Source organism: Elephantulus edwardii, unplaced genomic scaffold, assembly GCF_000299155.1.
Source record: "Elephantulus edwardii isolate Elephantulus edwardi_28Jun2011 unplaced genomic scaffold, EleEdw1.0 scaffold00056, whole genome shotgun sequence".
Classification (NCBI taxonomy): domain Eukaryota; kingdom Metazoa; phylum Chordata; class Mammalia; order Macroscelidea; family Macroscelididae; genus Elephantulus; species Elephantulus edwardii.
In genome coordinates, this window is record NW_006399806.1 from 10502233 (window position 1) to 10513242 (window position 11010).

Consider the following 11010-nt stretch of genomic DNA (forward strand, 5'->3'; position numbering starts at 1 on the left):
CCTGTACCATTTACATCATCACTGACATACTTAAGCCCATAGCTGCAGTCACTGTTTCAAACCAACTCACTGAGGGTTTTTATTTCCTATGCTGACTATTCACCTTTCCAAGCATGATGTCTCTTTCCAAGGAATGTTTTCTCCTAACAACAGGTCTAATTTATGTGGGGATGAAGCTTTGTCATCCTTACTTTCAAGGAGCACTCTGGCTGCATTTTGTGTAAGATGTTTGTTCTTTTGGCAGCCCATGAGATATTCAGTATTCTTCTCTAGCACAACAACTCAAAGGCATTGAGTCTTCTTCTGTCATCCTCACTTATTGTCCAGCTCTCAGATGCATAGTAACTACCTGCAAACTATGGCTTTAATCAGGTGTCCCTTGTTCTTTAAGCTGACATCATTGCTTCTTAGTATTTTAGAGAGGTCCTTGGTAGCAGACTTTCCCAGTGCAACATGTCTCTTTATTTCTTACCTGCTGGTACCAATGGTGTTGACTGTGGATCCAGGAAAGATTAAGTCATTGACAATTCCAACTTTCTTCATCTATCACAATACTGTCTGCTGGCCTGGTGATGAGGATTTTATTTTTCATGATGTCGTGATCTTCTGCAGCAAGCACTTCAAGTCTCCTCACTTTCAGAAAGCAAGGTTGTGTCATCTACATAATGATTGATTCTTTTTCTCATTCTGATGCTCCATTCCTTTTCACAAAGTCTAGTTTTTTTGAATTATTTTCTCAGCAAATGTATTGAATAGGTATGGACAAAGGATAGCTCTTACACACATCTTTCATTATTTTAACACTTGCAGATTCTCCCTGCTTTGTTCAGACAGGAGCTTCTTGGTCTAGGTATAGGTTTTGTATGGAGATAAATAGGTGTTCTGGGATTCTCATTTTTCTCAATGTTAGCCTCAAATTGTTATGATCCACACAGGCAAATGCCTTTGCATATAGAAGAATATTAATAGTATGGAATAATACACAGATAGGCCAAGATCCATCTAACATTAGCTATAATATTCCTAGTACCACAGCCTCGTCTAAACCCAGACTACAATACTTAATTGTGCTTATTTGAAACCTATATTTGGACCAGGAGCCAGTCATCAGAACAGAGCAAGGAAACACTTCATGGTTCAAAATTAGGAAGGGTGTACACCAGGACTATGTCCTATATCTATACCTTTTCAATCTACATGTAGAACAGATAATCCAGAAGGCTGGGCTCTATGAGGAGAAATGTGGCATCAGATTTGGAGGAAGACTCATCAACATCTGTGTTATTCAGATGACACAACCCTGCTTGCTGAAACTGAGGAGGACCTGAAGCACTTGCTACAGAAAGTCATGGACTGCAGCTTTAAATATGGATTGAAGCTCAACATCAAGAAAACACATATTCTCACCACTGAGCCATTTGACAGCACCATGACAGATGGTGAAGAGATGGAGATTGTTAAAAGCTTTAGTTTGCTTGGGTCTATAATCAACACTCTTGGTATCAGCAGCCAGGAAATTAAAAGACGAATTGCACTGGGAAAGTCTGCTGTCAGAGACCTCTTCGAAGTCCTGAAGAGAAATGACATCAGTCTGGAGACTAGTGTATTCCTGATTCAGACCATAGTCTTTGCAATTACTTGATATGCATCTGAAAGTTGGACAATGACTTGGATGGTAGAAGGAGAATTGATGCCTTCGAGCTGTGGTGCTGGAGAAGAGTACTGATGAATGGATTGCTAGAAAAATAAACAGGTTCTTACTGGTAAGGTAAAAGAAACCAGGCAGCTTCTTGAAGGCAAGGATTCTGAAGCTTCGTCTGACATACTTTGGACATGCTGCAAGGAGGGACTAATCCTTGGAGAGGGACATCATGCTTGGGAGAGTGGAGGGACAGCACAAGAGAGGAAGACCCTTGATTAGATGGATTGATTCAGTGACTGGAGTATTGGGGGGTAGGTGTGTCAGAGACACTAAGATTGGCACAGGATAGAGTAAGGTTTAGGGCTGTTGTACAGAGGGTCACTATGAGTCACAAAGGACTTGATTGTACATAAAAACAATAACAACATGGAATAATACTACTAATCCAGTAAGAGGAATAGTCTCAGTAAAGACACATTATGGTGGAATCTTGCTAATATGGTATTAGTAAACCAATCATGAAAATAAACCCACTCAAAACAACCAACAAATATTGTATGACCTCACTAAAACTATGAAATGGAAATAAAATTGAGTGTATAAAAGCCCAAATTTGTTGGTAATTACATGGGAAGCAAATTTTACTGTTGATGGAGTTTTGCATTGAGGCTTACGGTGATGGAAACATAGCTTTGATTTGGGTAGGATTGTCCAATTAATATAATTACTATCACCAAGTTGTACAACTGTAAATGATGAACTTGACAAAACCTGTCTTATATATTTATAGAGAAAAAAAAATAGCCACTGAGGTTGCTTATGTTTGGTCAAATATCTCATGGGATTTAGTTAAGGTTATTTTATTCTAAGGTAGAAAATCTGGAATAAAATATAGCACATTTGTAAATAAATAGGCTTCTTGTGTGGAGGCTAATTTCATGGTCAATGAAAGGCAAGAATGTCCCACTGGCTTCAAAAGGTACTAGAAAACGAGCTCTCACCACAACAAGATAAAGATAAATATCCAGCAGAAAAATGGGCACAGGATATAAAGAAGACACCAAAGAAGACATTCAGAAGGCTAACAAGCACATGAAGAAATGTTCAAAATCCCTAGCTCTAAGTAAAACAGGACTGATCTTGGGGTTGGGAGAGACTTAGAAAGATGGTTCAATAATGTATACTGCATTGAAGCAGGTGAGGGAGAAAACCGTTTAAAAGAGATATGTGATTAGGTATTTTTGTCATGACAGGAGTCTAGAGCAAAGGCTACATGGTGGAGTGGACGGCAGGGGTGGGGGGGTTGTTTGTAAAATAATGAAAGAATTTTTCTTTTACTTTTCCAAGTGTACTGGGGGAAGGGTTGGGAGGGAAGAAATGTGCAACAATGTATGAATGGAAATCCAAAGTCTCTGTAAATTTTTACTGAAATTAATAATAAATTTAAATTTAAAAAATGAGCCCTCAGGAAGCTTCTTTGCTTCTCATAGTTTCTATGTGGCCATGCTTATTGTGCTACTTCTGTCTGTCTTTCTCAATGCTCCAATGACATTCACTTGTTTTTTCTTATTAACACTTCACTATTACTTAAAATCTAGGGTCACCATAACTTCTTACATTTGACTTTGGCCTGGGTTATTGATGTCTGTATTCCTGTATGACCTTCACAAGACAAATTTGAGTGTGTTTAACTATTACTTTACCTGGGCTTCTATGAGGCAGTAGCAGGATGGAATAACTGAAGTGGTTCTAATTAACATAATGAACAGAAAGATTAGAGTGCTTAGGGCTTCTTAGTCACAGGAACACATTTGTCCTGTGCTCTACTCCTGTGGGAAGCACAAAGAGACTGCTTTCACCATGTAAATACTACCCCCACCCCTGCTCCAGGAAGGGGACCAATATCACAGGTGAGTGAAGAGAAAATAGGACAGAGGGGATGAGAGGTTCCAGAGGAGCAAGGAGAGGGACTTAAGCTGGGGACTGGCAGAGCAGGGGAAGGTGTGAACACCACACATGCAAATTGATCAAACATGCAACCAAGATACATTGATAGTAATGGGTGACTGGAATGCAAAAGCTGGGAACAAGGAAGGATGCATGAACTTGGTGAAAGAAATGAAGCGAGAGACAGAATGATAGAATTCTGTACAATCAATGATTCATTAATGGTAAATACCTTTTATAAGAAGCACAAATGACAACTATACACATAGACCTCACTTGATGGCCTACACAGGAATCAGATTGATTACATCTGTGTGAAAAAGAGTTGAAGAAGCTCAATATCAGTGTGAAAACAAGGCCAGGTGCTGATTTTAGATCAGCTCATCAACTAGTCAAATGCAAGTTCAAACTTAAGCTAAAGAAAATGAAATCAAATCTCCAAGAACCAAAGTTTGACCTTGAATCTATCCCACTAGAATTTCAGAACCATCTCAGGAGCAGGTTTGAGGCCTTGAACACTAATGAGTGAAGACCAGATGAGCTCTGGGAGGACTTCAAGAATATCATCCATGAAGAATGTAAATAGTCATTTCAAAGAGGGGAGAGGAAGAAAAGGCCAAAATAGATGTGAGAAGAGACTCTGAACATTGAACTAGAGTGATGAGAAGCCAAAGCAAAGGGAGAAAATCAAGGTGTGAAGGAGCTGAACAGAAGATTTCAAAGGGCAGCATGGGAAGACAAAGCAAAGTATTATAATGAAATTACAAAGAGTTGGAATTGGAAAATCAAAGGGCTGAACTCAGCAATTCTTAAGCTAAAGGAACAGAACAGATTGAAGCCTACATGAGAATGCTGTGTGCAGAATATTGAATGACTCAGGAAACATCAAAAGAAGGAGAACACAGAGTCACTAAACCAAAAGGAATTGGCTGACACAGAAGAATTTCATGAAAAACCTTATGATCAAGAACCTATGGTGATGGAGGAGGAAATTCAAGCTGCTCTGAAGGAAGTAGCAAAGAATGAGAGTAGCATTTCATCTCTTCCCTCTCCATATCAGGTATGCCACATTCCATGAACCCCACCACACAGGGCCTGCTTAGAAAACTAGTTCAGGCAGTTGGGCCTGTGGCCCTTGGACCAAGAAAAGACTTGTATACCAATGTATCTAGAGGATACATTACCCTTTCCTGTGAAATTATCCCACTGTGACAGCAAAGTGCTGCAAATGGAAGAGAAGAAGCAATAAGTCACAGTCAGTCAGTCCTGGAGCAGAAGTTCAAGGCAAAGGACTTTTCTTCAGAACCTTCTAAGTTAGAAACCCATACCTAGGCTTTGGACTTACAGACTTCTGAACCCAAGAGGGACTAGCTGCAGCAATAAGAGACTGGCCACAGTGTGAGGTACCACAGAAGTCTCGAGACCTAAGCTATCATATCAAGGCCTAGATAAGGGGAGGGAGGTGTTGAATGGTAGGTGAGAGTGGAAGGGGATGTTTCTGGAACAGGGAAAGGGATAGGTCAAGAGGCACATGTGAAAAAGTTGGCGGAAGTAACACTGGATCTATTGGTTGCTTCTATAATTAGGAAATGTCCTTCATCTGCTTCTTTTTGTAAAAGGCTTGTCTATAAGATACTGTTCTAAAGTTGAGCATTCAAATTCAGACAGACAAGGAATAATTTGAAGAAAGGATTTGAAGCTCTTACAGCAGAAGATCAAGGAATGAAGCTTTCAGTATGAATTACATCTCAATATCAAGAAAACAAAGATTCTTACCAGTAGACCAATAGGCTGTGTCATGGTGGATGGAGAGGAGATTGAAACTGTCAACAGCTACATCTTGCTTGGATCCACAATTAAACCCTAGTATGAGCAGTAAGGAAATAAGGAGACACATTGCACTGGGAAAATCTGGGACTTTTCCAAATTACTGAGGAGTAATGATGTCAATTTAAGGACTAAGATGTGTCTGATTCAGGCCATGGTCTTTCTGATTACTAGCTATGCATCTGAGACTTGGACAATGAATAGGATGACAGAAAAAGAATTGGTGCCTTTGAGCTGTGGTGTTGGAGAAGTGTGCTGAACATTCCATGGATGAACAAGAAAATGAATAGAGGACAAGTGTGCAGCAAGAGTGCTCTTTGGAGGCAAGAATGATGAAGCTTCTCCAAATACACTTTGGACATATTGCTCAGAGGTGTTATTCCTTGGAGAAGGACATGATGTTGGGAAGGATGGAGGGTTGGCGAGGAGAGAAAGACCCTCAACCAGGTGAGTTGACAAGATGACTGCTGCAATGGGCTCTTGTGTGTCAGGAAGTGTGAGGATGGCACAGGGAAGGACTGGTTTAAAATCTTTTGTTCATAGAGTTGTTGTGAGTCATACCCGACTCCTTGGCACCTAACAAGAATAACAACAACACGAAGAACTGGCCATCCATTTCCGAAATAATAGGGCTTCGAAAATCCCATATACAATCGAACACACTTAGGGTACACTAGCAAATATGGCAATGAGGCTGAATCCTCAAATATTGAAACACAAAGGAGAAGGAACTGTAAGAACATACTAGTAATTGGAACATGGAATGTGAGAAGCATGAATGTAGGAAACTTGGACACTAAGAAAGAAATAGAATGCCTAAATATTAAAATACTAGGTATTGGCAAAATCAAATGGATTGGCATGAGACATTTTGAATCAGATGATCATATTATCTACTATGATAGAGATGAAAAGGTGAAGAAAATAAGATAAGAAAAAACTGCTTTCATAGTAAAAAAATTCATTTCTGGATCCATCTTAATGTTGTGAGTGACAGGATAATATCCATACACATACAAAGAAATTCAGTGAATATCACTATCATTCAAATATATGAACCAACAACCAGAACCAAAGAAAAGGAAGTAGAAAATTTCTATAAAGTTTTAGAATCAGTAGTCTATTGAACATGCAATCAAGATGCAATAATAATAATAATGATAGGTGACCAGAATGCAAAAGTTGGGAACAGAGAAGGATCAGTAGTCAGAAAAACATGGACTTGGTGACCGAAATGAGGCTGGATATAGAAGGATAGAATTCTGTACATTCAATGATATATTCACTGCCAATACGTTTTATAAGAAACGAGCACAGACTATGCATAAGGGTCTCACCTGATAGTATGCATAAGAATCACACTGATTAAATCTGTGGAAAGAATCTCTGGAGAAGCTCAGTTTCAGCTAGGCCAGGTGCTGATTGTGGAGCAGATCATCAACTACTCATGTACAAGTTCAAACTGAAGCTGAAGAAGGTTAAATCAAATCCACAAGGACTAAAATTTGATCTTGAGTCTATCCCAACTGAATTTCAAAACTATCTCAGAAATAGGTTTGAGGTCTTGAACACTAATGAGCAAAGACTAGAGGAGTTGTGGAAAGATATAAAAAATATCATCCAGAAAAAAGGTCATTGCAAAGAGGAGGAATAAAAGACCAACATGGATGTTAGAACTTTTTTTTTATAAGGAACTAGGATATAAGGGGGATATTCCATACACCCAGGAAAAATATTTGCCATATATATACATCAGAGAAAAGATTCAAATGCACAATACATTAAAAATTTCCTATAAAAATAGTAACAAAAATAATAACAAATATTGTCAAAAGGTTCTTTTACTTTTTCAAAGAGAGGAGCAAACTCGGGGGAGAGGTAGGGGAGGGCTAGGCAGGGAGAAAAGTGCAACAATGAATGAATGGAAATTCAAAATATCTGTAAATGTTCATTAAAATTATTAAAATAAAATTAAAAAAAGAAAAAAGTCATTTTATTTCACAATAATTTCACAAAAAATACTCTAAATATCTTAGAACACATGTGATAACTTTAATAAGGAGATTTACACACCCAAATATCAACAGTGCCTAAACTGAAGAGCATTGATCTACGAAAACTTGTAAAGTAAGGTTCACAAAAGCTATATTTAAGTAATACAAAATTGAAAAATCTTATATACTCATCAATATATGACACATAAACTGTGGTATGTAAAAAGAATCAACATACTGAAGAAATATAAAACAAAATGACATGGTTAAATTTCAAGACACTCTGCAATGAAAGAAGCCAGATATGAAAGAGCAAATCCATTCAATTCCATTTATGTGAATGTCTAGGAAAGACAAAACAATGAGCAGATTAATGGTTTTCAGGAAAGGGAGGTGGAAAGTGGCAATTGGTTAAAAAGGGTATTTTTTTGGATGAGAGATATATTTTACATCTCGATTGTAGTGAATGGATGGAAGTGTATGTTTGTGACATTTTATTGAAATGAACACTTAAAATGTGTTCACTGTAGTGGATGTAATTTTTTGCCTCAATAAAGTTGAATTTAAACAAAAAAATGTATGCTAGAAGAGATTCTGAAAAAGAAAATATTCTAAGTACTGTACTAGAGTGCCTAGAAGCCAAGCAAAGGGAAGAAATCAAGGAGCTGAATAGAAGATTTCAAAGGACAGCACAGGGAGACAAAGCAAAGTATTACAATGAAATGTAAAAGACCTAGAGTCCGGCCAGGGCTGACCTCCTGCAGTATTTCCTAAGCTCAAGAAACTGAAGAACAAATTAAAGTCTTGAGCTGCAATACTTAAAGATGCTGTGGGCAGAATATTAAATGATCTAGGAAGTATTAAAAGAAGATAGAACGAGTATACAGAGTTACTGTACCAGAGGAATTGGCTGACACAGAAGAATTTCATGAAACAAAGCATGATCAAGAGCCTATGGTGATGAGTGAGGAAGTTCAAGCCACTCTAAAGAAATTGGCAAAAACCAAGGCCTCAGGATTTGAAGACATACCAAGTGACAATATTTCAACAAACAGACGCTTCCCTGGATGTGTTCATCAATTTGTGTCAAGGAGGACAGCCCCCGGACCAACTGATTGGCAGAGATCCATATTTATTCCCATTCCAAAGAAAGGTGACCAGAGTGTGGAAATTAGTGAACAATATCATTAATATCACAAGCAAGTAAGTTCCTGCTAAAAATTATCCAGAAATGACTAGAACAGTACATGAACAGAAAATTGTCAGATGTGCAGTCTGTGTTTAGAGGAGGCTGTAGTACTAGGGATATTGTAGCTAATGTTAGATCGATTTTGGCTTAAAACAGAAAGTAACAGAGGAATGTGTATCTGTGCTTCATTGACTATGCAAAGGCTTTTGACTGTGTGGATCACAACAAACTGTGGTTAACTCTGAGAAAAATGGGAATCTCAGAACACTTGATTGTGCTAATATGAAACCAATACTTGTACCAGAAGGTAGTCATCAGAACAGAGCAAGGAAACACTGTTGTTGTTGTTGTTATGTGCCATCGAGTCACTTGCAACTCATAGTGACCCTATGTACAACAGCTCTAAACTCTGCTCTGACTTGTGCCAATCACACCGTCTCCGACACACCCATCCCGATTACCCCAATCACTGAATCAATCCACCTCATAGGGGGCCTTTCCCTTCTGCACTGTCCCTCCACCCTACCAAGCATGATGTCCATCTCCAAGGACCTGTCCCTCCTTGCAAAATGTCCAGAGTATGTTAGAGTTAGACAGAGCCTCAGAATCCTTGCCTCCAAGGAGCAGCCTGGTTTGACCCTTTCCAGGATGAATCTGCTTGTTTTCCTAGCAGTCCATGGTACCCTCAATACTCTTCTCTAGCACCAAAGCTCAAAGGCATCAATTTTCCTTCTCTCCTCCTTAGTCATTGTCCAACTCTCTGATGCATAACAAGTGATAACAAGGACCATGGGCTGTATCAGACATACCTTGGTCTCCAAAGAGACACCATTGCTCTTCAGAACTTTGGAGAGGTCTCTAACAGCAGACTTTCCCATGGCAATACGTCTTCTAATTTCCTGGCTGCTGGTGCCGAGAGTGTTGACTGTGGAGCCAAGTAAACTGAAGCTGTGAACAATCTCAATCTCTTCACCATCAATCCTGATGCTGCCAATTGGCTCAGTGGTGAGAATCTTTGTCTTCTTGACATTGAGCCTCAATCCATATTGGAAGCTGCAGTCCTTGACCCTCTGTAGCAAGCGCTTCAGGTCCTCCTCAGTTTCAGTAAGCAGGGTTGTATCACCTGCATATTGCAGATTGTTGATAGATCTTCCACCAATCTTGACCCCACATTTCCTTAAAAAACGAAACACTATGTGGTTAAAAATCAGGAAAGGTGTATGCCAGGGATGCATCCTATCTCCATACCTATTCAATCTATATGCTTATCGGATCATTTGGGAGGCTGGGCTCTGTGAGGAGGAATGTGGCATCAGGATGGAAAGAAGACTCATCAACAACCAGCTTTATTCAGATGACACACCTTGCTTGCCAAAACTGAGAAGGACCTAAGACGTTTGGTGAAGAAGGTCAAGACTGCAGTTTTCAATATGGATTGAACTTCAACATCAAGAAATCAAAGATTCTCACCACTGGGCTGTTTAGAAGCATCATGATAGACGGTGAAGAGATTTTGATTGTTAATAGCTTCTGTTTGCTTGGCTTCACAATCAACACTCTTGGTACTAGCAACTAGGAAATCAAAAGATGATGTGCATTCGAAAAATTTGCTTGAGGAATCTCTTCAGAGCAAAGATGTCAGTTTAGAGTCTAAGGTCCATCGTTTCCATGTCAGGGTCTTTACAATTACTTGCTATGCATCAGAAAGCTATACAGTGACTAAGGATGATGGAAGAATCCATGTCTTTGAGTTGTGGTGCTGGAGAACAGTGAATATACTCTGAACTCCTAGGAGAACAAGCAGATCAGACCTGGAGAGAGTAAAATTAGGCTGCTCATTGGAGGCAAGGAGCTGCCTCTAAGGACAATTCATCTGACATAATTTGTGCATGTTGTAAGGAAGGACTAGTCCTTAGAGAGGGACGTCATGCTTAGAAGGGTAGAGGGACAGTGCTGGAGAGGAAGATCTTGTAGGAATAGACTGAGTGAGATAATGGTGTGCCAGAGACAACGAGGCTGGCTCAAGATAGAGTAGGGTTCTGAGCTGTTGTACAGAGGGTCACCATAAATCACTTTTGACTTGAGGGCACATAACAAAAACAACAGGGCAAACTTCAGATCTGTTGCTGATAGGGTTGCTATGAGTCATAGTCCACTTGAAGCCAATAACAAGTAAACATGAGGAAAGGGAGAGAGCTGTTTTTGAGAGCTGTTGTTAATAGCTGTTGTTGATGCTTTGCTTCCAAATTATGATCAGAGGACTCCTGCTATAGTAGGGGTTGATTATATGTTTAGATTTTTAGAAACATTTTAAAGTCAATTTTAAAAATATTCAGACTGCTTTTGGTTTTTTGATACCCATCATGATTATTGGTAATTTTTGGTCATCTTCACTTACTTTTTGTTTGTAC